The sequence below is a fragment of the Tiliqua scincoides genome, chromosome 1 (assembly GCF_035046505.1).
Source record: "Tiliqua scincoides isolate rTilSci1 chromosome 1, rTilSci1.hap2, whole genome shotgun sequence".
NCBI classification, from domain to species: domain Eukaryota; kingdom Metazoa; phylum Chordata; class Lepidosauria; order Squamata; family Scincidae; genus Tiliqua; species Tiliqua scincoides.
In genome coordinates this window covers 58,291,863-58,318,431 of record NC_089821.1, presented here as the reverse complement: position 1 = coordinate 58,318,431, position 26,569 = coordinate 58,291,863, and the positions used below count along the sequence as shown (strand labels likewise).

The window sequence follows — 26,569 nt, the reverse complement described above, 5'->3', positions numbered from 1 at the left end:
AAAGCTGAAACATAATATGGAAAGTGATCAATCACCTAGAATTTCTCAGCACACTTCTGGTGCAAAACAGTGCAAAGGCAGAGTCTTCTGTACCATGTACATGAACCATGTACACCACCCTGCGCTGCTTAGAGGACGGGTGGTATAAAAACGTAAATAAATAAATAATATAATATAATAATTAATTAATTATGTCCAACGGGGTGACAAAAATTTATGGGCCCCGGGTGCCAAATGACCTAGCTATGCCTCTGTAATGAAAAATATGGTGGAATGCGGAGAACCAGTGGGATACCTCAATCCTGGGCTATAAACTCTATAGGAGGGACAGGGAGGGGCATGTTGGAGGTGGGGTGGCCGTTTATGTTAAAGAAGGGGTGGAATTCAGCAAAGTAGAGATTGAAGGCAGGTCTGACTCCACCATTGAATTGCTGTGAGTTAAATTACCAGGTTCGAGGAGCCATGTAATACTGGGGGCATGCTGTCGTCCTCTGGACCAGAAACCGGAAGGGGACCTTGAAATGAGGAAACAGATCAGGGAGGTGACAAGGAGGGACAGGGTTGTAACCATGGGGGACTTCAATTATCCTCATATTGACTGGGTCAATTTGTGTTCTGGTCACAAAAAAGAGACCAGATTTCTTGACATGCTAAATGACTGTACCTTAGAGCAGCTAGTCATGGAGCCCACCAGAGGACGGGTGACTCTGGATTTAATATTGTGTGGTACTCAGGACTTGCTTATGTTCGAGTTGGTGCAACTCTGTCTGCTGTTCAGAGGGGGCAGGATCCTGTCCAGAAGGGGTCAAGCTATGGCCCAGTGACTCTGACCTTTCTACCTGTTCTCTCTGTGATCCTTGTGGGGTGTGGCCCTAACTTTTTATCCTTCCCTTCTCCACTGAGCACTTCCTCTTGTCCTCTGACCACTGACTTGTTAAGATGCACACACTAGGAAGCTGATGCCCAGGCCATCCTGAGCATGCAGGGTGAGGCAGCTCCAGGGCCTTGCTATCTCTAAATGTTAGCTGAACCTCTGATCCTAATCAGATGCTGTAAATATGCACTCAATGGAACTGTGAGTAAATAACTTATTTTGCAACTTTAACAAAGCCATTGCCTCTTTGTCTTTTTATTGAATTGCAGTCAGCCAGGTGAGGGAAGTTTCCTGGGGTGATACCCAAAAGGGGGGGGGTCTACTGCTTAAGCTACTCTGCTTCCCCCCCTCCCCAAAGAAGAAACTATTTTTAATTTCCTCCAATAGGTTAGAGATGTAAATGTTACTGAGCCATTGGGGAACAGTAACCATGCTGCAATCCGTTTCGACATGCATGTCAGGGGAAGAATACCGGGCAAATCTCGCACAAAAACCCTTGACTTCCGACAGGTGGACTTCCCTCAAATGAGGAGGCTGGTTAGAAGGAGGTTGAAAGGGAAGGTAAAAAGAGTCCAATCTCTCCAGAGTGCATGGAGGCTGCTTAAAACAACAGTAATAGAGGCCCAGCAGAGGTGTATACCGCAAAGGAAGAAGGGCTCAACTAAGTCCAGGAGGGTGCCCGCATGGCTAATGAGCCGAGTTAGAGACGCCGTAAAGGGCAAGGAAGCTTCCTTCTGTAAATGGAAGTCTTGCCCTAATGAGGAGAATAAAAAGGAACATAAACTGTGGCAAAAGAATTGTAAGGTGATACGGGAGGCCAAGAGAGACTATGAGGAACGCATGGCCAGCAACATTAAGGGGAATAATAAAAGCTTCTTCAAATATGTTAGAAGCAGGAAACCCGCCAGAGAAGCGGTTGGCCCTCTGGATGGTGAGGGAGGGAAAGGGGAGATAAAAGGAGACTTAGAGAGGGCAGAGAAATTTAATTTCTTTGCATCTGTCTTCACAGCAAAAGACCTCGGGCAGATTTCGCTGCCTGAACAACCCCTCCTGACCAAGGAATTAAGTCAGATAGAGGTTAAAAGAGAAGATGTTTCAGACCTAATTGATAAATTAAAGATCAATAAGTCACCGGGTCCTGATGGCATCCACCCAAGAGTTATTAAGGAACTGAAGAATGAAGTTGCTGATCTCTTGACTAAGATATGCAACTTATCTCTTAAAATGGCACGGTGCCAGAGAATTGGAGGACAGCAAATGTCACACCAATCTTTAAAAAGGGAAGGAGAGGGGACCCGGGAAACCATAGGCCGATCAGCCTGACATCTATTCCAGGTAGGATGGTGGAATGCCTCATCAAAGATAGAATCTCAAAACACATAGACAAAGAAGCCTTGCTGAGGGAGAATCAGCATGGATTCTGTAAGGGTAAGTCTTGCCTCTCGAACCTTTTAGAATTATTTGAAAAGGTCGACAGGCATGTGGATGTGGGAGAACCCGTGGACATTTTATATCTGGGCTTTGAGAAGGCGTTCGATACGGTCCCTCACCAAAGGCTACTGAAAAAACGCCACAGTCAGGGAATTAGAGGGCAGGTCTTCTCATGGATTGGGAACTGGTTGAAGACCAAGAAACAGAGAGTAGGTGTCAATGGGCAATTTTCACAGTGAAGAGAGATGAAAAGTGGTATGCCCCAAGGATCTGTCCTGGGACCTGTGCTCTTCAACCTGTTCATAAATGATCTGGAGAAAGGGCTAAGTAGCGAGGTGGTTAAATTTGCAGATGACACCAAACTTTTCCGAGTGGTTAAGACCAGAAGCGATTGTGAGGAGCTCCAGAAGGATCTCTCCAAACTGGTAGAGTGAGCAGCAAAATGGCAGATGCGTTTCAATGTAAGTAAGTGTAAAGTAATGCACATTGGGGTAAAGAATCAAAACTTCACATATAGGCTAATGCAGTGGTTCTCAAACTTCCCAGGAGATTTACTCCCGGGGTAAGTCTCTGCAGGGGCAGGGGAAAGCAGCAAAGCGATCCCCAGGATTGCGCCCCTGCGGGGGGAGGGGGGCTATTTTTTTAACAAACCATATGTGCTCCCAGGGTCCAGGGGGTGTGGGGAGCCCTGCGGAGAGCTTGCAGGGCTCCCTGCTGTTTCTAAACAGTGAAAGTTCCAAGCGCAATTACGGTTTAATTACCTTTTAATCGCGCTTGGAACTTTCACTGTTTAGAAACCGCAGGGAGCCCTGCAAGCTCTCCGCAGGGCTCCCCACACCCCCTGGACCCTGGGAGCACATATGGTTTGTTAAAAAATAGCCCCCCTTCCCCCCGCAGGGGCGCGATCCTGGGGATCGCTTTGTTGCTTTCCCCTGCCCCTTAAAGGGAATGGGGCATCGTTACACAAGTTGGTGGGTCATGACCCACCAGTTTGAGAACCACTGGGCTAATGGGTTCTGAGCTGTCTGTGACAGATCAGGAGAGAGATCTTGGGGTGGTGGTGGACAAGTCGATGAAAGTGTCAACCCAATGTGCAGCGGCAGTGAAGAAGGCCAATTCTATGCTTGGGATCATTAGGAAGGGTATTGAGAACAAAACGGCTAGTATTATAATGCCGTTGTACAAATCGATGGTAAGGCCACACCTGGAGTATTGTGTCCAGTTCTGGTCGCCGCATCTCAAAAAAGACATAGTGGAAATGGAAAAGGTGCAAAAGAGAGCGACTAAGATGATTACAGGGCTGGGGCACCTTCCTTATGAGGAAAGGTTACAGCATTTGGGCCTCTTCAGCCTGGAAAAGAGGCGCCTGAGGGGGGACATGATTGAGACTAGAGGTGCCTGAGGGGAAGTGATTGAGAAAAGAGGTGCCTGAGGGGGGACATGATTGAAATTATGCGCGGGAAGGATAGAGTGGATAGAGAGATGCTCTTTACACTCTCACAAAACACCAGAACCAGGGGACATCCACTAAAGTTGAGTGTTAGGAGGGTTAGGACAGACAAAAGAAAATATTTCTTTACTCAGTGTGTGGTTGGTCTGTAGAACTCCTTGCCACAGGATGTGGTGATGGCATCTGGACTAGATGCCAGGCTTGTGCAGCAATGTAATACTGGGGGCGTGCTATCGTCCTCCAGACCAGAAATCTGATGGGGACCTTGAAATGAGGAAACAGATCAGGGAGGTGACAAGGAAGGACAGGGTTGTAATCATGGGGGACTTCAATTATCCTCATATTGACTGGGTCAATTTGTGTTCTGGTCACGATAAGGAAACCGAATTTCTTGACATGCTAAATGACTGTGGCTTAGATCAGCTAGTCAAGGAGCCCACCAGAGGACAGGTGACTCTGGATTTAATTTTGTGCGGTACGCAGGACCTGGTTAGAGATGTAAACGTTACTGAGCCATTGGGGAACAGTGATCATGCTGCGATCCGTTTTGATGTGCACGTTGGGGGAAGAATACCAGGCAAATCTCTAACAAAAACCCTTGACTTCCGACGGGCGGACTTCCCTCAAATGAGGAGGCTGGTTAGAAGGAGGTTGAAAGGGAGGGTAAAAAGAGTCCAGTCTCTCCAGAGTGCATGGAGGCTGCTTAAAACAACAGTAATAGAGGCCCAGCAGAGGTGTATACCGCAAAGAAAGAAGGGTTCCACTAAATCCAGGAGAGTGCCCGCATGGCTAACCAGCCAAGTTAGAGAGGCTGTGAAGGGCAAGGAAGCTTCCTTCCGTAAATGGAAGTCTTGCCCTAATGAAGAGAATAAAAAGGAACATAAACTGTGGCAAAAGAAATGTAAGAAGGTGATAGGGGAGGCCAAGCGAGACTATGAGGAACGCATGGCCAGCAACATTAAGGGGAATAATAAAAGCTTCTTCAAATATGTTAGAAGCAGGAAACCCGCCAGAGAAGCAGTTGGCCCTCTGGATGGTGAGGGAGGGAAAGGGGAGATAAAAGGAGACTTAGAGATGGCAGAGAAATTAAATGAGTTCTTTGCATCTGTCTTCACGGCAGAAGACCTCGGGCAGATACCGCTGCCCGAACGGCCCCTCCTAACCGAGGAGTTAAGTCAGATAGAGGTTAAAAGAGAAGATGTTTCAGACCTCATTGATAAATTAAAGATCAATAAGTCACCGGGCCCTGATGGCATACACCCAAGGGTTATTAAGGAATTGAAGAATGAAGTTGCAGATCTCTTGACTAAGGTATGCAACTTGTCCCTCAAAACAGCCACGGTACCAGAAGATTGGAGGATAGCAAATGTCACGCCTATTTTTAAAAAGGGAAAGAGGGGGGACCCGGGAAACTATAGGCCGGTCAGCCTAACATCCATACCGGGTAAGATGGTGGAATGCCTCATCAAAGATAGGATCTCAAAACACATAGACGAACAGGCCTTGCTGAGGGAGAGTCAGCATGGCTTCTGTAAGGGTAAGTCTTGCCTCACGAACCTTATAGAATTCTTTGAAAAGGTCAACAGGCATGTGGATGCGGGAGAACCCGTGGACATTATATATCTGGACTTTCAGAAGGCATTTGACACGGTCCCTCACCAAAGGCTACTGAAAAAACTCCACAGTCAGGGAATTAGAGGACAGGTCCTCTCGTGGATTGAGAACTGGTTGGAGGCCAGGAAGCAGCGAGTGGGTGTCAATGGGCAATTTTCACAATGGAGAGAGGTGAAAAGCGGTGTGCCCCAAGGATCTGTCCTGGGACCGGTGCTTTTCAACCTCTTCATAAATGACCTGGAGACAGGGTTGAGCAGTGAAGTGGCTAAGTTTGCAGACGACACCAAACTTTTCCGAGTGGTAAAGACCAGAAGTGATTGTGAGGAGCTCCAGAAGGATCTCTCCAGACTGGCAGAATGGGCAGCAAAATGGCAGATGCGCTTCAATGTCAGTAAGTGTAAAGTCATGCACATTGGGGCAAAAAATCAAAACTTTAGATATAGGCTGATGGGTTCTGAGCTGTCTGTGACAGATCAGGAGAGAGATCTTGGGGTGGTGGTGCACAGGTCGATGAAAGTGTCGACCCAATGTGCGGCGGCAGTGAAGAAGGCCAATTCTATGCTTGGGATCATTAGGAAGGGTATTGAGAACAAAACGGCTAATATTATAATGCCGTTGTACAAATCTATGGTAAGGCCACACCTGGAGTATTGTGTCCAGTTCTGGTCGCCGCATCTCAAAAAAGACATAGTGGAAATGGAAAAGGTGCAAAAGAGAGCGACTAAGCTGATTACGGGGCTGGGGCATCTTCCTTATGAGGAAAGGCTACGGTATTTGGGCCTCTTCAGCCTAGAAAAGAGACGCTTGAGGGGGGACATGATTGAGACATACAAAATTATGCAGGGGATGGACAGAGTGGATAGGGAGATGCTCTTTACACTCTCACATAATACCAGAACCAGGGGACATCCACTAAAATTGAGTGTTGGGCGGGTTAGGACAGACAAAAGAAAATATTTCTTTACTCAGCGCGTGGTCAGTCTGTGGACCTCCTTGCCACAGGATGTGGTGCTGGCGTCTAGCCTAGACGCCTTTAAAAGGGGATTGGACGAGTTTCTGGAGGAAAAATCCATTATGGGGTACAAGCCATGATGTGTATGCGCAACCTCCTGATTTTAGGAATGGGTTAAGTCAGAATGCCAGATGTAGGGGAGAGCACCAGGACGAGGTCTCTTGTTATCTGGTGTGCTCCCTGGGGCATTTGGTGGGCCGCTGTGAGATACAGGAAGCTGGACTAGATGGGCCTATCGCCTGATCCAGTGGGGCTGTTCTTATGTTCTTATGTTCTTATGCCTTTAAAAAGAGATTGGACAAATTTCTGGAGGAGAAATCCATTACGGATTACAAGCCATGATGTGTATGTGCAACCTCCTGATTTTAGAAATGGGCTATGTCAGAATGCCAGATGCAAGGGAGGGCACCAGGATGAGGTCTCTTGTCATCTGGTGTGCTCCCTGGGGCATTTGGTGGGCCGCTGTGAGATACAGGAAGCTGGACTAGATGGGCCTATGGCCTGATCCAGTTTGGCTGTTCTTATGTTATTTTGACATGTTGGAAAGCCCTGCAGAGGCTGGCATGGGACTCCCCACATCCCTGGAAGGCTACTGCAGGCTTTGGTGAGTTCAAGCAAGCCCCTGTGCCCCTCAACAGTGATGCAATTCTAGAGATTGTGGCACTGCCTCCCCTGCAAAAACTTAAAGCGAAGCTCCCCCTGCAAGTATGAGAACCGCTGAGCTAAAGGGTTACCACTCTGTGGACTTGTTTTGCTTCTAAGCCTTCTTTACAAGCTTCTCACTCTTCTGCAGTCTGATTCTGTATTAAGCTGTGTTCACAATGCGGTTTTCAAGGGACTTGTTGTTTTATCCTTTTAACTTGAAGTAGATTGTGCAGAAATCACCCATTATTTCTGTCTCTAAACTGAAGAAAGATGTGTTTGTTGAAAGCTGAAGATAAAGGGCATCAAACTTTAATGCCCCTTTGTACAACAGAATTCCTATGTGACCTTCAGTCAAGGATTTAGTTCTCTATCGATAAAATGGGGGTAATAATAGCCATTCCTCATCTGATGCAGTTCTGATGCAAGTACAAAATATAAAGTGGTGAGAGTCGATGGAAATGGCTCTGAAGTCACTTGCCTTAAAGTAGTGCCATTCATAGCAACCAGCCTACTCTGCAGAAACCAATTTGGAGAGATATGGTTTGGGTTGTAACCGGAGCTGTAGGAATAACACTTGATAAGATTACAGACCAATTGCAATCATTGAAGTTGAAAGTAAAAACACACAGTGAAGAGCATTTCAAATTGCATGCCTTCAAAGGTAGCATAAATAGATGGAATGACATAGAAAGTCACACATTGAAATTACATTGGAAAGTGTTTTGTTTAAAGAATGTCCAGTTTCTGAGATTTCAAACTTTTGCTGTCCTACTGAACTGCATGTATTATTTAACAGAAGACTGTGTCATATTTTCTTAACCAGAGCATTATACTGTGTCTCTTCTCTCATCCCAAGATGGAATCAAATAAAGTATGGAGGCAGTTTTTGAAATTCAAATGTTGCTACAATGCTGTTAAACAGGACCTAATTTTATACAAATCAGGGATGGTCAGATTACAGCCTGTGGGCACATCTGCCCCCCCCCCACACATTATTACTGGCCTACTGAGCTCACTCAGATTATAATTGCAAGCACATTCCTTCCTCTTCTCCCCCCACTTCACACCCACTATGCACCTTCTGCATCCTGCTGGATGAAGTAACTGTTGGGTAGGGTTGTTAGTGCTGAGGGCCTCGCCAAGACAGAAAGACCACAGCTCAAATATTTTGTGAATATTTTTCTACTATCTTAAACATTCTTAGAATTAGGAACAATATATATTTAACTTGCCCCAGTCCACCAAAAGATCAAGGTTGAGTGGTGTGGCCCCAGCAGCTGAAAGTCTGACTTCTGGTGTAGACGATAAATAGGTATAATTCTTTGGAATTTAAAAGTTACAGATCAAAATTACCTAGTCTCAAATTCCTGAAAGCAAAATGACTGTGCTCCAGATTAGTAGGATGTCACAAGAGGGTTGTGTCCATGGAATGGTCAATAAAGCTCTAAGTAATATGGCACTTTCCCTGCTTATGAATCCCTTTGAAAGTGGAGTGACATAGCAATTACTTGGGAGAAATGGATCTTTCGAAGTGTAATCAAGAATGCGCACATGTACTTGATGCTTAAATACTTGATGATTTATGGTTGTCTTACTTTTAAAAAGATCAGGATGTCTATAATTATTGGCTCAGGTGCTTCTCTCAGGAAACTTTAGCAAGTGCATTCCGCTGACAAGATAAATCTTCCCACTCTACATTCCAGCATAATTAGCAAAAATGTATACATTTACCAATGTATCATGTTGGATACGTTTTCAGAGTGTTTAGATATAAATGTTAGTATATTTTAATTTAACAAATTTCATGAATGCTCAACTTTTATATAAAGATGTTTCTGTTTCAGAAAAATGAAGGCTTAAAAAAAATTAAATAGACCTTGAAAATAAGCTTTGTTTTCTTACATTATCCAGCTGGCCTTCTCTGATGTCCCAACTACAGACTTTCTCGGAACCTATGTAATACAACAAACACATTGCAGCATTATATGGCTGGCAGGAGGAGAGAAAGCAGGAAAATAAGCAAGTAACATCTGAACTGGAATAAGACAGTAGCACTACAAAGCTCTAGCTTTATAAACCCAGCAACAGAACTACAGTATATCCAAATCTACCCCTGTTTTTCTGGTGCATCTTTACTCACAGGTTTGTTTAGGTTGAATTAATGATGTTTCTTTTTTTAGATGCTTGCAACCAGTACTTTCTGTACATCCTTGAGAGAGTTGTTGCTCTGCGTATAGAGAAGAGCCTTTCTTTACTCTGTTGCTAATTTGACCCTCCGGGAACAGCACACGTATCATCTATGCGCCTTCAAAGATTTGCAAATTGTAAGATTTTTTCTCCCTTAGTGATATGTGACTCAATGAGGGGGAAAAAAACCTGTTCTCGGCTGTCACTATGACAGATTTCAGCTGCTCAGCAACTTGAACAAAGCATTGGCACCAAAAGAACTTTTAAAACTTATTCAAGATGAGGGAACAAGAGAGAGGCAGGGGCAACAGAAGTGGGAGGCGCAAAATGGCAAGCGCGCAATATGTGACTATATCCCTTTTGGCAGCAGTCTCTATCATATTTCATTCTGACTGCAGACTTCCTTGCTACTAAATCTTTTAAATATCTGTCTTAGTTCCTGCAAATTAGTGCTTGCATGAGTATAATTATGCAAAGGAGAATTCAATTTTGAGTAAGAACACAAGGCAATTGTTCAAGCATCTGTGAGAGAAAGCAACTGAGGACCCTTGAGCTGGCAGCTCTGGTGTACACATGTGGTTTTTGATGTATGTATGAGGTTTCTGTTAGCTTGGGCAACCTCAGTCACTTCAGTGTCAGGGAAGTGCTACATGCCCATGGTGAAGATCTATGTGTGGTGCAGAACAGTCTCTATAGCAGAAGGTAATGAGTAGCCCTAATTATGGAATGTCATGTGTGGAGTCTTGAATCTGGGGAAAGTGTCCTATTTGGGCAAGTCTGCACTACAAGTCTTAACTGTGAGTCAGTATAGAGTTGTTAATTAAACCAGTAGATTAGTTTTGCCATCTGTGCCAGGTGGACAAAGTACCTGTGGCACAAGTTAGAGCAGTGGTTCTCGAACTTTTCCAGCCTGATCCTTGTGGCCATTGGCAGTTCCCCATTACAACACCTCACCTCAGTTACCCCCAAAATGGGGGTGAAGGTGTTATAATTATACACTAGAAACAAAAAAACAGCTGCCAGCACTCTGAGGCTGCAATCCTAACCACACTTACCTGAGAGTAAGCCCCACTGAACAAAATAGGACTTACTTCTGAGTAGACCTGATTAGGATTATGCCCTGAGTTTGTTAGCAGCACACCTGGGGGGGTTTGGAAAGGGAGGGGGGAAGAAGTGATGAATTTGCTGGGGGAGGGGAAGACTGTTTTGTGTGTATCTGATATTTGCAAACTGATACAAACTGAGACCCAGAGACTGGCTGCAATCCTAACCTCACTTTCCTGAGAGTAAGTCCCATTGAACACAATAGGACTTATTTCTGAGTAGACCTAGCTAGGATTGTGCCTTTTGTCTTATAATAGCAGCTAACATGGGAAGTACCCCCCCCCCAAAAGGAGGCAGGAGGAAAAAGGGGGTGGCTGAAAAGGAATGGGAGTTTTTATTCTTTAATCAATTTTTGGAGACAAAGCCATCAAGAGTGGCTTTTTTTCTTTTTTGAAGGGGGAGAAAAAAAGAGAAAGGTGAAGATCCTTGGTTAACCTGACACAGACCCCAAGCCTATGTAGGTCTACTCAGAAGTAAGTCCCATTTGAGTCAATGGGGCTTACTCCTAGGAAAGTGTGGATAGGATTGCAGCCACACCCAGCAAGATTACAACTCACCCCCAGAGTAGGTGGGGGCTGCTCACACACATACCCCCAACATGCAGATGCCACCCCTATTCCCTCCAGGCAAGACAGAGGGATGAAGGCTGGGACATTCAGACACCCCTCCTCCCAAGAGCAGTTCCCTCTCGTTTGAAGCCTGCCAGGAGAGCGCCCTGTGCTGATGAGATGCAGCACCTCTGAGCTGCCCAGCCAGCCTTCTCTCCCACCTCCCCCACCCACCTCGTTCTCCGCCTTGGAAAAGCAGCAAGTCAGGAGGCAGCACCTGCAGCTGTGCTGAGCAGAGCTCAGAAACAGAGCAGCTGCCGGCCACCTCTCTCCCCGAGTTGCCTGGCGATGCCCCAGGAGGCTAGCCAGCCTCACTAGGGAGGCAGGACGCAGAGATTGAATAATAATAATAATAATAACAGGTATTTATATACCGCCTTTCTTGGTCTTTTTTCAAGACTTTATTCAAGGCAGTTTACATAGGCAGGCTTTATTTAAATCCCTTATTAAATAGGGATTTTTACAATTTGAAAGAAGGTTCTTTCTTTCAAGAACCACTACATTCAGGTGTTTCATTCGGATCTGGCTTCACATCCTGGCCTCCATCCTCCCACGCTCAGAGCAGATGGAATAGCTCGGCTTCAGCTTGCCAGCTGCTTCAAGGTCGCACGGTGCCGGTGGCCTCGAACTGGCGACCTTGTGGATGTTATCTTCAGGCAGACGGAGGCTCTACCCTCTGGACCAGACCTCCTGCCCTCTAGACCAGACCAGACTCTGAATACCTCAGAGTTAGACTGTTAACATTCTTTTTATATTACTTTGTACTGTTCCCTTATATTCATGTGGTCTATTTGTATTGCATTTCTGGATTATTTTCTTGAAGTGGACCATATATCAGTGGACCATAATACGAATTATGGACTTCTCCAGAACCCACTACCAAGATGTCAGTTTGTGGAGGTCACATGCTTTGCAGCAAAGGAATGAGGTTGCAAACTCCTATATAATTGTAATATGAAAAACTTCCATCTCCTGTTGGCAGTTCTGTTTAACTTCTGCCTGTAGGGCTATTGCTGCAGTTTTCAAAATCTCTGGGAGTTTGAAACCCACAGTAAGTCTTTGCGGGGGGGGGGGAGGTAGCAGGGGCAGGGGGAAGGCAGGCGCCCCATGTCAGGGAAAGGGAGAGTGGAGCGATCTGCTCTGCCTCCACAAAAGCGGAAATGGATCGCGATTGCCCCACTCTCCCTTTCCCTGACCTGGGGCGCCCTGCAGGCGCTCGCGCAGGGCTCCCCGCACACAGGGATGGCTGCTGCAGGGACTGGAGAGTGCATCCCAGTCCCTGCAGCCCCATCAGAAGGGAAAGCAGAGCAATCGTGCTCTGCTTCTGGTTTTGCAGAGCGGGGCGCAATCGCTCTGCTTTCACTTTTCTTGACCTGGAGAGCCCTGCCGAAGTTTGCGCAGGGCTCCCCGCACCCCCGGGAGGCTGCAGGAGGCCTGGGCAAGTGCACCCAAGGCCCTGCAGCCCCCCTGAGCAGCCCGATCCTGTGGATCGCGTCTCTGCCTTCCCCGTCTCCTGGCTGCCCCATCCCTTTAAGGGGGCAGAGGCCAGGACCTACAGGCTGGGGCATCACGACGCCACAGTTTGAATACCACTGGGGTTTTTGGTAATTCATTTTATGTCAGGAAAACTCCTATCAGTGTTTGTTTGAATTCCATTCACGCACAGGTAGCCCTATCCCAAACTGCACTGGTCCAGCCAGGCTGCATGGCTGGAGATCTCCCCAGGGTAAGGGGATATTTTTCCCCTTACCTTGAGTAACAACCCAGTCTGCCCTACTCAGAGAGCTTACTTGAATCTCCAGAGGTCCAGATAATCTGTGTTACCCAGGACCTTCTGGAGCTGAGTCACAACCACCTGCTGGATGTTTAGGATTGACCAGTAATGGTCAAGAGGGTGAGTTTTTCAGTATGGGAACTATTGTTTTAAGTGAAAGTGCATTTAATTCTCTGCATCATATATGTACTACTATGAAATAACTGCTTACTGAATAAACTATTAAATACAATCTGTTGTTGTTGTTAGAATTTATGCCCCACACTCCTTATTAAAAGAAGAATTGAGGCAGCTAACTTAAAAATACAAAGACATAAAAACGATCAAAATTATAAAAGTACAGCAATAAAATCAGTATAAAGTGGTAACCAAATAAGCAAAACTACTATAAAAGCTACATAAGAGCAGCAGTAGCATTAAACAAAAGACATGCATTAAAAACAGCAGTAACCTAGTTTTCACTGATCTAGTCAAAAGCCTGATATAAAAGAAGAAAGTTCTTAGCCAGTGTTTAAACAATGTAGAGTTACTTTGTTCTCCAGTGTGCTGAAAAAGATCTTTGTGTGAGCGTTTTTGAGGGGAGTACAGCCGACCCAAGGCTGTCCTGGTACAGTCACTGGCGCTCAGTGCTGATGATGTATACGTTGCGTGAATTTTAAAGTTAAACTTTTGCAAGCCTCGCTAAGGCAGACAAGAGTGGAATTTGCCTTTGAATTAGAAATTCAATGACAATAACTTCAATAATGAAAAGCTAAGGTTAAAAACTACTTTCGCTTTAATAAGTTACGCAGCTGGGAATCATCATGTTCAGCTAATCCTTGCGTTAGGACTCTGGTGCCAGCCAGGCTGCTGTATCTCTGTCCAATGTGATGAAGTAGGGAAAGACCTGACAATCCTACAGATGTCTCTGAAAGGTGGAAACTGTGATTCAGACAATTATATGATAAATTATTAGACAATTTTCATTTTTAGTTTTCTCCCACATTTACATCACCTTGAAGGACAGAGGTAAAGAAGCAGACTTTGCTCTTTAGTAGAAGTTTCATCTGCTCTGTAGTTTGGGATCCCTAGCTCCTTCTGCCACAGTGGAACAGTTGGAGAGGCTGATCCAATGTTGGCTGTGCATCAGTGTGGGAGAAGGCTGTTAGACCCCCTTTTCATGACTGACTCTCATGTGGTAGCAACTGCTTGTGCTGACTGGCAGTGGTACAATGAGCAGAGACAGTTGTGTACCACAGCCCATGACATGGGCATTACTCTGTGTGCATTGAATTTCCTAAATGCCTGAGGACGGCCCTAGAACAGTCCCTGCAATGAAATCAAAGGGTGTGAAGGGCACATACAGAGCAGCCACTATTATGCATTCTGTGTGCCATGGATCTTCAGAGATCTCCTAGGCCTGATCCATCCTCCTCCCCCCCCCGTCACTGCCCCATTCTGTCCTCCTCCATTCTGTTCAAACCCCTGCTTTCCTCCTTTCAACCCCCTGCATTGGACTTATCTGCTCTGGTAGATGTCCAGGGTCCACCAACATGCAGGAGGCTGCTGTGGCCTCTCCACTTGCAGGCCTGCAGTGTGCATTGACAGAGGCTAGTTTGCAACAGCTGTAAAGCAACCTCCACTAGCACAAAGCTAGTCACATTGATGGGGGAGGGGTTAGGATTGAGCTGTAACTGTTGTACAGGTGGGACCTCAGTATCCATCAGGAATTTGTTCTCAGACGCCCTGCAGATACAGAAAACTGGTTGGCAACCTTCAGTCTCGAAAGACTGTGGTATAAGCCTACAGCACCCGGTATTCCCAGGCAGTCTCCCATCCAAGTACTAACCAGGCCTGACCCTGCTTAGCTTCCGAGATCAGATGAGATCAGGCATGTGCAGGGTAACAGTTGCTGCGGCCCCTTTCAACCCACTGAAGGTGACCAGAGGACTTTTTGAAGCCCACAGAGGCCACATACATCTGTCCACGGCTGTGCAGGCTTCAGATTGGCCAAAAAGGTCTAAAAAACCTAGTCTTAAATTATTATGAAGGCATTTTTAATAAGTCTCATTTTGGTATTTTCTCCTCATTCAGCTCTACAGTCATTGGAAGTCATGCAATTCAGCTAGGAATGATTGGGGTGGAAGCTGCTGCTTGATTTTTTCCAACCTCACAGTGGTGCTTTCAGAAAAGACACTGGATACAGAACATCTTCTGATCATTGGCATCACTGGGGGTGCAGGTGAGGTGGGCTGCACCAGGTGACACCATGGAGGGGCGCTGCCAATGTGACTATTTATAGCAAGGGTGACCAAACCATGGCTCATGAGTCACATATAATGTGCAGCTTGTGGAAATATGTTGAATGGGGCCAGGTGGGAGCTGGCCACTGTTGCTCCTGCTTGAGGAGAAGATGGAGGAGGGAGGCACAGTCAGGCAGCCAGGCAAGGCCTGCATGCCAGAAGTGAGTGCAGCATGAGAGGGATGTAATGAAATGAGTGGGGGGGGGGGAGAGAGAGAGAGACTTGTTACGGTGGCTGCAACTGTCAAAGTGGCATTCTGGGAGTGTGATGTGGGAAGAAGGGAGAGTCTCATCAGCACAAGGACTGTCCTCTGGCACTGGCTTCATGGCACTACAGGCAGAAGCAGCTGCACTCCTGGGCAAAGGAATGTGCTAACCCAGCCTGTAACCACCTGGAGCAGGGAGGCAGAAACACCGTACTTTCTCCATTTTCCCTGAGTCCCACCCTTTGGAGGTCCTTAGGGGTGGCACCATGACCGCACAGGGTGACACCAACCCTACTGATGCCACTGCTTTCTGACAGAAACAAAAGAGGGGGGAAAGCAAGACCCTAATCCTATCCTTAAATGCAGATCTTGGACTAAATTAGTTAGGACACTTTTTTTCTAGACATTGCAGGAAGAATGGATGAAACATGGGACTTCTGTTTTTGGAACAGCCCAGCAAGGGCAATAATCTCCTGTTTTGGCCTTGTGTAATAGTGTTGCGCGCTGTGTCTCCATCTGCTCATTTGCAAAGATTTACTCATCTCTAGGCCAAATTTCCACAGACATTCTCACAACTTGGCAAGCATTATGCTAACATGGGCACAAGAACGGAAAGGAGCTGAAAATGTGGAGGGGAACAGAGGAAGGAAGTACAAGCCTGAGCTAAGAGTCAGGTGAGGCAGCAAAGAGAGGCAAGTGTCCTGAAAGATAGACTGAAGGAGGAATCAAAGACCATGGGAAACTAAATCTATCTAGGAAGGCATGCTGGTACTCAGCTACTTCTTCAGCTCATTTTTTCGTCAAGGTTTCCATATACATTTCCATCATTTGAGATTCTCACCCATCTTTTAATACTCCTTTAAGGGCACAATCCTACCCTGCTCTGGATCAGGCAAGTCAAGAGGCTTGTGCTGTATCCAGCACAGGATATGGGCCCAAAGCGGCTCAGCCAGAGGCAAGGGGAAACTTGTTCCTATGGATCTTCTTGGACATGCACCACCTCCTGAGGTGGCACAAGTTCGAGGAGAGCGGAGCGGCTTGAAGCCATTCTGAGCTTCTCGGGAATGGGGGTTGGGATCCAGCATAAGTGAGCCGCCCACCACCTCAGGAGTAAGCTGTGCTGGTGCACAGAGGTGCGCCAGCCTGTGGAGGCTGACACAAGCCTCCGTGCTGGCTTCCTCAGCGAGGAAGGAACCCGCCAAGGAACGCCTCCTCCCCGCCCACCCCAGTGTCTTGCGTCAGCCCAGGCAGGCCGACACAAGGCTCGCTGAGGAAGCCAGCATGGAGGCTTGTGTCAGCCTCCACAGGCTGGCGCACCTCTGTGCACCAACATGGCTTACTCCTGAGGAGGCACAAATTTGCTTGTGACGTTTGTGACCCCCCTGGGCTGGTGCAAGGGACTTGCACCAGCCCAAGTAGTTCTCAGGATTGTGCCCTAAATATAATGTCTTTACAGAATAAAAATTAGAAACTTCCACCTGTGGTAAGACTATGTATTGAAATTAACTTATTTTCTTTGGAGGCCATCTCAACTTGTGATCTATTTGATAGATTTCTAGTGGCAGAAGGGAGCACTTCCATTATAAACGCTGTACTATTTTAATTTGTGAAGGCAACAAGCCAATTCAGACTGATAGTTTGAGTGCCTTACATCATAATAAATGAAATGCAGATTTTGGTGACCATTTCTCTTTTGCCTCCAGCCCCTGTTGGGACATAACTTTCAGATGCCCTTGTTGCATTTGACTCTCTTTCAGAGTATTGGAGAGCTTCCAACCTTTTAAATTTCCTCAGCTATAATTTATCCCACTTCGGATGGTCCTCCCTGCCATATATCTAGTGTTCTCTCCTCTTTTCCTTTGCTCTTTGAGGCAATAATTTATGTAGCAAAATATTTTAAAAGCTGCCCAAACTTACCTTTAAAATTAGTTGTCATTTTATTAGGCATATGAATAAAATATGATGTGCAGTAAGGAGGGAATTGGTAGTGGAGAATGACTCATTTCATGAGTGATTCCAGTAATTTAAAATCGTAACTGAAGCAATTTTTCCCCATCTGTATTCAGTGCAACTTAAATGGAAAGCAAGTCATCAGTGATGCACAAAAAGCTGATTGAATCATGAACACATGTACAATCCCAACATGTCTCAGGTTATGGCAGAAATGGTTGCAACAACCTGACACTTGGTTCTGTGACTGGGAACCCCAGTTGACTAGACTGACAGAGCCCAGCAAGGTGGATTGTTGTGGCAGGTCTGCCATGCTGTCTCCTGTCCCAAAGTATGGGTTTCATTGCCTGTTGTGGTCTGGGGAAGGGATTGCACTGTTTAGTTTTGCAGGCTGTTTTGCTCTGAAGGATTTCAACCTGAGCCTTCTGTGGAGTAATCCTTGAGACTGGGAAGACTTAAAACAACAGGCAGTGTTGTACTGTGAAGAGTGCCAATGTTTGGTTTAAACTTGCCATGGACTCTGCTTCCATTTTGGGCTAACCATTTTGCAACACTAGATATGCCTTGGCTTCTTGATGGCTTGTTTTTTTATTATGGTAAATTGAGGCAGCCAGTAGTCTCCTTAAAATTCAGGTACCATATTCATTTTTCATGAAGAACCTGATTTGTGTGGCTAAATTTTATGTTGAGAAATGGACTGCAGAGGAGAGCTATGCACATTAAGGAGCACAATGCATTATGCAAGAGGCACAGCAGTCAGGCATCAGCACTGCCTTTTTATGAACAAAAAAGAGCAATATTAACAATTTACACCATGCTCTAGCTCTTATTTTTCATAAGGAAGCAATAATGGCTGCAGTGTTGGAAACAAGCTGCGTGTGGCTCCTCCTCCATGCCCCGAGGGGCTTTCCAAAGCGATTTGGCAGCAGGCAACAGAAGACCAGTTTGAGCACCATGCTGGGGAGGAATGCAGTAGAAAGGGAAGGGCACAGCAGTTTTGTAAGTCATTTGGCAGAGCTGTGCAAGAGAGTTAGGACTGGGGCCAAGCTGATAGTTTGTACATTTATCCCATCTGTGTAATGGGGCTGTAAGGCCAACTCACAAATGGGCACGCAGAAGTCATTAAATCAGGAGTGACTGTCATACTTGTAAGGAAAAGTCTGAGAATGTAGGAGAGCGCCAATTGGGCTCATTGGCTAACATGATGCTGATAAGAAAGTAAATGGCAAAGAACATCAGAACACGTCCTTTTCAGGTGGGTTTTGTTTCTAGTTGCTGACGGCTCCTCTAATATTCATTTTCAGGTGGTGGAATGGAGTTCTCTCTCTCAGTTACAGTGAAAAGGGAGGAGATTTGTCCTTGGATAAGTGACCCAAATGCTCTCCAGTCCATAGCGTATAGTAATTTCAATGCACTTAGCTCCTATTTGTCACAAGTTGCACTCTTCATGCCTGTCAGATCTTCTCTGCCTGTAACAAGCACTTTTTCTGGGCAATCAGATGGGAATATTAAAGGCGCAGGTTTGTATTTTAAGAGATTTGATGCTCTGGAACGCTTGAAAACATTGGTGTGCTACATTCGTCACTGGTATATGCTCCTGTGATGGGTTGGGTTCCATGATAATCCACATCATAGCATTATGGCTGAATTCTGATGGAGTACATTTTATAGGTGTGCTGTAATAATTACTGGTCTGCTGGTGCTGACAATTATCATGAGCCCACCTTCTGTCCAGTTCTATTTGATATGCTCTCCATTGATAACTTAAGTCACGTTGGCACTCCCATTCAATATTAAGTCATGAGTGGTAAATTATGATGAATAAAGCTTTTATGTAGCAGAAGCATCGTCAGTCTTGATGCCATGCTGGCAGGGCAACTTGGGTTACTGTGGCTGGGGAAAGGACTGGGAAAGGGGACAGGCTTTAAGTGTCTGACTTCCCTTCACCTAACTTAGCCAGCTCTTTCAGTAATTATGTAATAATCTTTATGTAATAAAGTAATGGATAATTACTATAAAGGGGAACCACCACCACAAATATTAGACTGGACTTCTCAGGCATATAAAAAACAAGGCGGCAGAAATCTGAGGCAGACGTTTCCAGCAGCTGTTTTGAAAGTGCAGCAAGCAAAACTTCTACATGCACGTCCCAGATGGGTGAGGAACTGTGCACATTTGTAAGTGCTTCACAGGTGGTTCCCTTCCGATTCCACTACAGGGACTGTGCAGGCATAGCACCAACCAGCTGCTTGGGAGAGGAAGCAGATCAGCTGCTGCATACACACACCGTTGGATTGGGACTTTCAGGCTTATTTATCTCTCTTGCAGATTCATTGTGCAGCATCCTATTAAAATCCTGATTAGAATTATTGTCAAGCATTTACAAATCTCCATCTAATTAGAGTGCTTTATTGACTGTGCAATGCCAGGCCATTGGCGCAGGATATAAAATGCCTCCTGTGCTCAACAGAAAAATACACCACAACTATATTTCCAGCACAGGTTCGCTGGATTATTCTAGCTTATTCTCACTACGGTGTGTATCTGTCGAATTAAGTTATTCTTCTTAAGTACAAACAGTAAATTACATTCTGCTCCCTAATTGTTTCTTTTGGGCACAATACTTCATAATGTAATTATATGTGTGCCCAGGGGGCACATGGTAGAGAATTACACGGCGATGCCTGCCCTCTATTTTTGCTTCTTCTCTAAGGCTCCATAACTCAGTTATAGGTGTCCCTTTGGGAATAATGCAGTTGTGTAAGTAAGGAAGCTGGAGTGCTCACTCAAAGCTCCAGATATTGCATGCACTTTTCAAGTCTACTTAATTCTCTCTTCTAGATTACTTGATATGATTTTTAGTCTCTTTGAGATACAATGAGTTTAGGTGCTAGAAAAACAGATGTGATCTTAATGGGAGAGGTATTTATTTATTTATTTTGTATTCCCTCTTTAATTATTAAGGTAACACTTAAGGCAGCTTACAAAACATAATAAAAACCCAAATGCAATAATAAAAATAGAATTAAAAACAGAAAGAGAAAGCAGTTCAAAAAAACCAAAAAAAACACCACCCTCACATATCAGGCATCAGTAAAACAGTTAAAAGAACAGATGCTAGAAACCACAAGACAAATAAGGAATAAAAGATCAGTTGTCATACAGGCCATCAAAACAAAAATGTTTTGACAGGATGGTGGAAATTCAGCAGAGAGAGTGTGAGACGGGTTTCCCTGGAAGTGGAATTTCACAGAGAAGACCCTCTCTTATATCCTAGCCAACACAGCTCAGAAATGTTGGTGAGAAGCAGGGAAGAGCTTCCTCAGCAGAACTTAATGTCCTGGCATGTTCATAAAGGAAAAGGTGGTCGTCCAAAGCTTCCATGCCAGAATAGGAATTCCTGTGTGTATTTTGTGCATGTACTTAATTGCTCAAGATACAGAATGCTCAGGGTGAGTACAGATGAGAATTGCCAAGCAGCTGTTCCCCACAGTGTGCATGCAACTATGTGCTAGACGGGTCGTTTTCAGTGTCCTGCCAAATGGTGAGGATAGTTTTAACACTCTCCTCCTTCCACTGTCCTGGGATGAATTAATATTCTTACGCTTCCCTTCACTCTTCACTCTTCCCTTCCCTCTTTCTGGTTCTGCTATGCTCCTTTGGCTGTTGAAGCTGCTGATATTTCAGAGTGGTCATCTGCATTTGTGCCATTCTGCAGGATTAACCATACATCTGACCTGCATGACCATGCCAGAGCTATACAATGCAAACAGATGGGAAGCCCAGTCCTATTGTGGGCCTACATTGGTAGATCTCGTGATCTGCTGCCGTAGTCCCAGAATGGTATTGTAAAAACTGCTCTGCTGTTGTCTGCTGTGGGACTGCCTGCACAAACAGCTGTAGTTTCCACATGCACAACAGCAGAAGCTCTGCTGCAGCAAGTAAGGGAACAGTGGGGGGAATTTAGGGGAGGAGGGGGTGGGCAGGGAGTGATGTGAGGGGTACATTTCAGCATCACTGGCACATGCCAAGATCCTATTCTGTTTCCCCAAACCAACATGCCCCCTGAGTCTCTTTAGATTTATACCAGGTAAATAGTCGGCATAGGTCCATGGAGACCCATTGGTGCCGAGGCAACCTATAGACAGGTAAGAAAATTTTTTAGCTTGAAAAATATTTTTAACACCTGGTTGCCCCCTCCCCAGCATGCAGTGCATGCTCCAGCAGCATAAACATAACCCTGCATTGCATAAACTGGTGGGGGGATAGGATTGTGGCATTAGACATGGATAGAGCTGGCACAAGCAGAGGCATTGAGGAACATTGTCAGCATGTGGGGATCGTGGATCACACTGTTTCTGTTTAAACAGTGGAAGGGTGTCATGTTTCCATTATTCCTCCTTCAGCCAAAATGATAGCATGCTACTTCAGATTCAGATAGCATCACTTCAGATTCTAGGACTTTCTTCTGACATTACCACAGTGATGTGGAAGCCACATGTGGAATCAAAAAGTTGGAAACACCACTTCGTGTGGCATGCATCAGTGATGCAGCTCCTTCCAGCTTCATTGTTGCCTCTCCCCTGGTAGGACATCAATGAAGTTGGAAGTAGCCACATTGCTAGCTGCTCCCATGTGGACTCTGATGTTACCAGAAAGAGACATGCTGCAGCAGGTTTCTTACAGTTGAGATAACATGGGAAGGGGTCCAAGGTGATTATCATAGAACAATATGAATACCACTGTGGAAAACAAAAGAGGAGATGCCCTTTCCAAATATCCCTTTAGATGGTGTCCTCACTTTGCAATACTGGCATGAGGATAAGAAGGTGAGTCCTTTCCACACTAGACCATCCTTCACATTCTTTTGCAGTAGACCAGGATATAGGCTACCCATTGATACAGGGTAGAGCCCATTAGATATAGGCTAATGTGGCTACTACCAGCTGTCTCTTGTTTCGTTATTCATATTCTGATGGTGGCTTTGCTCAGTGAAATAATTTAGGCTTGCCCTAAAATGCCAAGCAAAATATGTATTATTTACAGGGAGCCCCCATATCTACGGATCCTGTACCCATGAATTCACTTATGGAAAAACAGGAAGTCATGTTTTTTCATTGTAAGGCTCAGTGTGAGCCTAGCAGAGACCACAAATGGACATGCATGACCTCTGCTGAGCTCAGAGGGTGGGGGTGGGCATTCCTTGGTATCCGTGGTTTCAGTTAACTGCGGGCGGTCTGGAATGGAACCCTATAGATACTGGGGCGTACCTATTTTTGTTTTTTAAGTCAAAGAAAATGAGCTGTGTTTGTGCCCCATGTTGGTAAGAAACTTTCTTCTATTATGCTAAATTTCATACTTGCAATTTCACAATTGAGTGTTTGAGAGTGGAGGAGAAATGTTCAATGTTTCATAGCTATTCTTTGAAGTAAGACAACTCAATCACTTTTTGGGCATTTGGCAGTGATTTAAATTCATGGCATTTAAATTCAGACTCTTGATTTCCAGTATTATTTATTTTATTATTATTTATTATTTATTTTATTAATTTGTACCCCGCCTTTTTGCCCAACGGGCACACAAGGCGGCTATCAAACAATTTAAAAATACAACATGAAAAACAGTTAAAAACAGTTTGCAATGATTAAAAAGCTAAAAACAAAACAAACCCCGTGGATTTTCATATAAAAAGCAAGAACGCCAGCCAGCCTATCAACAATTAAAAGCTTTTTGAAATAAAAAGGTCTTCAGTCCACACCGAAATGTTAGCAACGAGGGAGCAGTTCTCAGTTCTAAGGGGAGAGTATTCCACAGTTTGGGGGCCACCACCGAGAAGGCCCTCTTCCTGGCCGCCACCCCTCTCACATCTCTTAGTGGCGGCACAGTCAAAAGGGCCCCCCCAGTAGATCTAAGAGCACAGGCCGGATTGTAAGGAAGGAGGCGGTCCCTCAAATACCCCAGACCCGAGCCATAAAGGGCTTTAAAAGTCAAAACTAGCACCTTGAATTGAGCCCGGAACAGAACCGGCAACCAGTGTAGCCGCCGGAGCAACGGCTCAACAGAGTCAAACCGACGTGCCCCGACAACCACACGAGCAGCCGCGTTCTGTACAAGTTGTAATTTCCGGACCGTCTTCAAAGGCAGCCCCACGTAGAGTGCATTGCAATAATCTAATCTAGATGTCACTAGGGCATGGGTTACTGTGGCCAGGTCCGCGCAGCTCAGGTACGGTCGCAGCTGGCGAATCAGCCGAAGCTGAGCAAAGGCTCCCCTGGCCACCACCGCCACCTGGGACTCCAGGAGCAGCTGTGGATCCAGGAGAACCCCCAAGCTGCAGACCTGTTCCTTTAGAGGGAGTGCAACCCCATTCAGAGCAGGACGATAGTCCAGCACCCGAGCTGTGGATTTCCGAACCAAGAGCACCTCTGTCTTATCCGGATTTAATTTCAGCTTGTTCGCCCACATCCAGTCCCTAACTGCCTCCAGACAGCGATCCAGGACCCCAACCGCCTCCTCAGAATCAGGGGGAAAGGAGAGATAAAGCTGGGTGTCATCAGCGTACTGGTGGCAACCCACTCCAAACCCCCGGATGACCTCTCCCAGCAGCTTCATGTAGATGTTAAAAAGCATGGGGGATAAGATGGAACCCTGTGGCACCCCAAACCTAAGAGGTCGGGGTGCCGAACAGGCATCCCCCAGCACCACCTTCTGGGATCTGTCAGCCAGGAAGGAGCGGAACCACTTCAAAACAGTGCCTCCAAGCCCCAACCTGGCCAGCCGGCCCAGAAGGACACCATGGTCGATGGTGTCGAATGCCGCTGAGAGGTCCAGCAGGATTAACAGGGTTGCACTCCCCCATCCATCCCCCGGCGAAGGTCATCCACTAAGGCGACCAAGGCAGTCTCCGTCCCGAACCCCGGCCTGAAGCCAGATTGGAATGGGTCCAGATAATCTGTTTCCTCCAGTACCCTCTGAAGCTGGGACGCCACCACCCGCTCAATACCTTGCCCAGGAATGGGATATTCGAGACTTGGTAGCAGTACCAAGTGCAATCCCAAGAGGAAGTAAGGAGAACCAAGCTGCCATCTGTGCATCATGCTTGTTGAAATCCTGCACTACATTTCTGGCAGTGGCCTATACTGTATGTTGGCGAACAATTGTATATAGCTGCACATCGTACAGTTCACTCTTATCTCCTGGCAATCTTAGAATTAAGGATATTCCCAAATATGAGATTGATCCTCTGGGAAGCTTATTTTGCAGCTTATGGGTCTTCCTGGGTTTCGTGAATTTCTGTAATAGTTTTTAAAATCCTTTCATAAGACATAGTATTATATACACTCATGGAGGTGAATTGCATTGTTCACTCCTTTTTGAATCTGTTTCAGTGCTTTCAGATTGCTCTATTTTTTAGTACAGGTGTGCCCTGGTATCTGTGGGGTTCTGTTCCAGAATCCCCCATAGTTAATTGAAACCATGGATAACCAGGGACACCCCCCCCCCCAGAGGCTAGGGGAATTGGGCTCCTTTGCCTCTGGAGGCTTTCTGATGCCTGCAGAAGCCATGTGTGACTGCTGCAGGCCTCAGAATGGCCTAAAAGGCAAAAACAAACAAACAAACTGGGGCCTTCTCGGGTCTCCCAATGCCTTATAAGGCATTAAAAATGTCACAGTTTTATTGTAAAACCAAAAGTAGTGGGTTTTGTTTTGTCCTTGCCTTTTATGTCAGTGTTTCTCACGGCTTGTCCTTTGCCATACCACTTCACATGGTCCTGGGAGAGCCAGGAAGATGGATGCCACCATCTTTTGGATCTCTTGACACCCTAACTTATTTTCTTCATTGGTAAATGGTAAATGTTGTTGTTGGCAACCTTCAGTCTCGAAAGGCTATGGTATCGCGCTCTGAATGGTGGTTCTGGAACAGCATCTAGTTTGGCTGAAAAGGCCGATTTGGGAGTGACAATCCCTTCCACACTGGGAGCAAGTGCAGTCTGTCCCTAGTCTGTCTCCCTGGCTATAGGCCTTCCTTCTTTGCCTCTTAGCCTCAGACTGTTGGCCAAGTGTCTCTTCAAACTGGGAAAGGCCATGCTGCACAGCCTGCCTCCAAGTGGGCCGCTCAGAGGCCAGGGTTTCCCACTTGCTGAAGTCCACTCCTAAGGCCTTCAGATCCCTCTTGCAGATGTCCTTGTATCACAGCTGTGGTCTACCTGTAGGGCGCTTTCCTTGCATGAGTTCTCCATAGAGGAGATCCTTTGGGATCCGGCCATCATCCATTCTCACGACATGACCGAGCCAACGCAGGCGTCTCTGTTTCAGCAGTGCATACATGCTAGGGATTCCAGCACGTTCCAGGACTGTGTTGTTTGGAACTTTGTCCTGCCAGGTGATGCCGAGGATGCATCGGAGGCAGCGCATGTGGAAAACGTTCAGTTTCCTCTCCTGTTGTGAGCGAAGAGTCCATGACTCGCTGCAGTACAGAAGTGTACTCAGGACGCAAGCTCTGTAGACCTGGATCTTGGTATGTTCCGTCAGCTTCTTGTTGGACCAGACTCTCTTTGTGAGTCTGGAAAACGTGGTAGCTGCTTTACCGATGTGCTTGTTTAGCTCGGTATCGAGAGAAAGAGTGTCGGAGATAGTTGAGCCAAGGTACATAAAGTCATGGACAACCTCCAGTTCATGCGCAGAGATTGTAATGCAGGGACGTGAGTCCACATCCTGAACCATGACCTGTGTTTTCTTTAGGCTGATTGTCAGTCCAAAATCTTGGCAGGCCTTGCTAAAACGATCCATGAGCTGCTGGAGATCTTTGGCAGAGTGGGTGGTGACAGCTGAATCATCGGCAAAGAGGAAGTCACAAAGACATTTCAGCTGGACTTTGGACTTTGCTCTCAGTCTGGAGAGGTTGAAGAGCTTTCCATCTGATCTGATCTGGAGATAGATGCCTTCTGTTGCAGTTCCAAAGGCCTGCTTCAGCAGGACAGCGAAGAAAATCCCAAACATGTCCATTGGTAAATACCATTGGGTAACATAGGGGCAAATATTTGATGAGAAAGCATTTTGTAATCAAACTTTTATCATATTTCTCCTATGAAGTTCTTGGAAAAAGCATGCTACGGAGCTGAAAAATAGAAATATTGCAGCTTTCATATGAAACTATAGCACTCTCTTTGAGCTGTTTAGAAGACACCCTTATGATCTTTGGAATTCTTTTGCAGCAGGTTTGCTGAAATGCAGAAGCCCACTTCTTTTTGCTTAGCAAGTTGCTTTCGGTGTGGGGGCTCTGATGCAGCAGGGGTGCTTCATGATTAGTAAGGAGCTGCTCAGGTGTGCACCCCATAGACCATTCAGTGCTTTAACCATCATCTTGTCATTGCAATGCTTTCCAAGGCTGTGCTGACTTTTCAGTTTTGGCAACAAGGTTGGCTCCTTGAGGA

General features: G+C 45.9%; 1 protein-coding gene and 1 pseudogene across 9 annotated transcripts in view; one reads left to right on the top strand and one right to left on the bottom strand.

Moving 5' to 3' along the window:
- Window positions 1-26,569, top strand: part of TSPAN4 (tetraspanin 4) — a 375,697-nt gene that overhangs the window by 196,104 nt on the left and 153,024 nt on the right. The gene's annotated exons all lie outside the window — the stretch shown is intronic.
- LOC136638106 (5S ribosomal RNA) lies at window positions 14,479-14,598 on the bottom strand (annotated as a pseudogene).